Source organism: Chrysochloris asiatica, unplaced genomic scaffold (genome assembly GCF_000296735.1).
Source record: "Chrysochloris asiatica unplaced genomic scaffold, ChrAsi1.0 scaffold00038, whole genome shotgun sequence".
Lineage (NCBI taxonomy): Eukaryota > Metazoa > Chordata > Mammalia > Afrosoricida > Chrysochloridae > Chrysochloris > Chrysochloris asiatica.
Genome location: NW_006408556.1, coordinates 9,248,050 through 9,250,949, shown reverse-complemented (window position 1 = coordinate 9,250,949; position 2,900 = coordinate 9,248,050).

Genomic DNA, 2,900 nt, shown 5'->3' with positions numbered 1-2,900 from the left:
TGCATGTGTGTATTTCACAGAACTATAGTCCATCGAACCTGAAACCTTGTTCTTTGCCAATGGATTCAGTGCACCTTGCACTTCTTCCTTCAGTATCATTGTCTCTTGATCATATGCTACCTCTTGAAATGGTTAAACATCAATCAGTCCTTTTGGTACAATGATTCTGTGTATTCCTTCCATCTTCTTTTAATGTTTTCTGCATCATTCAGTAATTTGCCCATACAGCAAGTCAAGGCTGGAACTTTTTTTATAAATTCCCTCAGCTTGAGAAATGTTGAGCATGTTCTTCCTTTTTGGTTTTCTAACTCCAGATATTTGCCTATGTCATTAAAATATTTGACTTTGTCTTCTTGCTCTGCCTTTTGAAATTTCCTAGTTAGCTCTTTACCTCCTCATTTCTTCCATTTGCTGTAGCATCTCTATACTTGAAAGCAAGTTTCAGAGTCTCTTCTGGCATCCATTTTGGTCTTTTCCTTCTTTCTTGCTTCTTAATGGCCTTTTGTTTTCTTCCTGTATAATTCCAATCTACAACTCTCTGGTCTTCTTCAGTCATTAGTGTCTAATTCATCAAATCTGTTCTTGAGATGATAACTAAATTCAGGTGGGATATGTTCAAGGTCTTATTTTGAAATATTTAAACAAACTGACACAGCACTGGAGGTGCTCATCCATCTATGAAAAGAAATTTGAAAGACAGTCACCCTGCCAATGGATTGGAAGAGATCCATATTTGTACCTGTTTCAAAGAGAGGTGACCCAACAGAATGCAGAAATCATCTCACAATATAATTAATATCGTATTCAAGTGAAATTTTGCTAAAGATAATTTAAAAACAGCTACAGCGGTACATTGACAGGGAGTTGCCAGAGGTTCAGGCTGGATTCAGGAGAGGACATAGAATGAGAGTTATCATTGCTGACATCAGATGGTTCTTGGCTGAAAGCAGAAAATAACAGAAAGATGTTTACCTGTGCTTTATTGACTACACAAAGGCTTTTGATTGTGTGGATCATGACAAGCTATGGACAACATTATGGAGAATGAGAATTGCTTAATTATGCTCATGAGGAACCTGTACATAGACCAAGAGGCAGTTTTATGAGCAGAACAAGGAAACACTGAATGTGAGCCAGTGTTGTATTTTTCACCATACTTATTTATCTGTATGATCAGCAAGTAATTTGAAAAGTTTGATTATATGAAGAAGAACATAGCATCAGAATTGGAGAAAGATTCATTGACAAGCTGCAATATACAACCTTGCTTGCTGAAAGGGAAGAGGACTTGATGCATCAAAGACCACAACCTTTGGTATGAGTTGCACCTCAATGTAAAGAAAACAAAAATTCTCACCACTGGACCAATAAATAACATCAATAAGAATGGAGAAAATATTGAAGTTGTCAGACTTAATTTTGCTCAGCTCAACCATCAGCTGATGGAAGCAGCAGTCAAGAAATCAAATGATGTATTGCATTAGGTAAATCTGCTGTACAAGAATACTTCAATGTGTTCAAAAGGAAAGCTGTCAGTTTCAGGACTAAGGTGTACCTGACCAAAGCCATGATATTGCAGTATGCATGTGAAAGTTGGGCAATGAATAAAGAAGAATTGACGCATTTGAGTAAAAGCGTTGGAGGAGAATATTTAAAACATCATGGACTGCCAAAAGAACAAATCAATCTGTGTTGGAAGAAGTACATCCAGAATGCTCCCTAGAAGCCAGGATGGCCAGACTTCATCTCTCATACTTTGGATATATTTTATCAAGAGGGACCAGTCCCTGAAGAAGGACATCATGTTTTGTAAAGTGGAGGGTGAACGAAAAGAAGAAGACTCCCAACGAGATGGATTGGCACAGTGGCAGCAGCATTGGGCTTAAGCATAGCAGTGATTGTGAGGTTGGTGCTGGAGTAGGCAGGAAAACTGGAGGTTTTGTTCTGTTGTGCATAAAATCACTGTAAATCGGTACCAATTCAATGGTATCTGACAACATTTCCCAGAACACAAGTTTGTCTATGTAAAGTCACTGACCTATATAAATGGATGGGACAGTCTGCTTTCTGAAAAACCCTATGGGCACCCACAGAAAAGCAGACTAGTGGGCAAATCATTTGTGTACCGAATCATTTGCATGCATTGATCCTTCAGGCTGATTTTCATGAAGATCCTTTGGGCATTGACCAAACCCTTGTCTCACAAGAGCAGATAGCTCATCCACCTCAGCACCAATTTCTTCCTGGATTGGTGTAGGGGTTGAGAATCTGAGGATTGCCCTTGCAAGCTCTCCTGAGGAGCTTGGCCAAGTTCATGCCCATGTTTGTTGTGGCCTCTAGCTGGAGTACTTTCATATTCAAAAGGAATTGTCTAGGTCTGTCTAAGGGAGAACACAGTCTGATCAAAGCAATTAGGCTAGTCACCACCAAGCATCTCTCATGGTGCTTATGCCCATAAACTTTTCAAAAGATTTTAGTGGGCAAGCTATGGGTGGTAACTGATCATATATTAGCACCATTTACTCAGAGCTAAGCATTATAGTTCCACTACTCATATGCCAGGTTGTCATACTGTGGTGACTTGTGTGTCGCTGTGATGTTACAAGCAGTGTCAGTGGTGTTTCAAATACTAGCAGGGACACCCATGGCAGACAGATTCCAACAGAACTTTCAGACTAAGATAGATTAGAAAGAAAAAGAAGCAGACAGCTTCAGAATGGTTAGCCACTGGAAATCTTATGAATACGAGCAGAACATTATCAGATATAGTGTCAAAAGATGAGCCCCTCAGGTTGGAAGTCACTCAGAATACAACTGGGGAAGTGCTGTCTCCTCAACATAGAGTTGGTGTTAATGACATGGATGGAATAAAGCTTTCAGGACCTTCATTTGCTGATGGA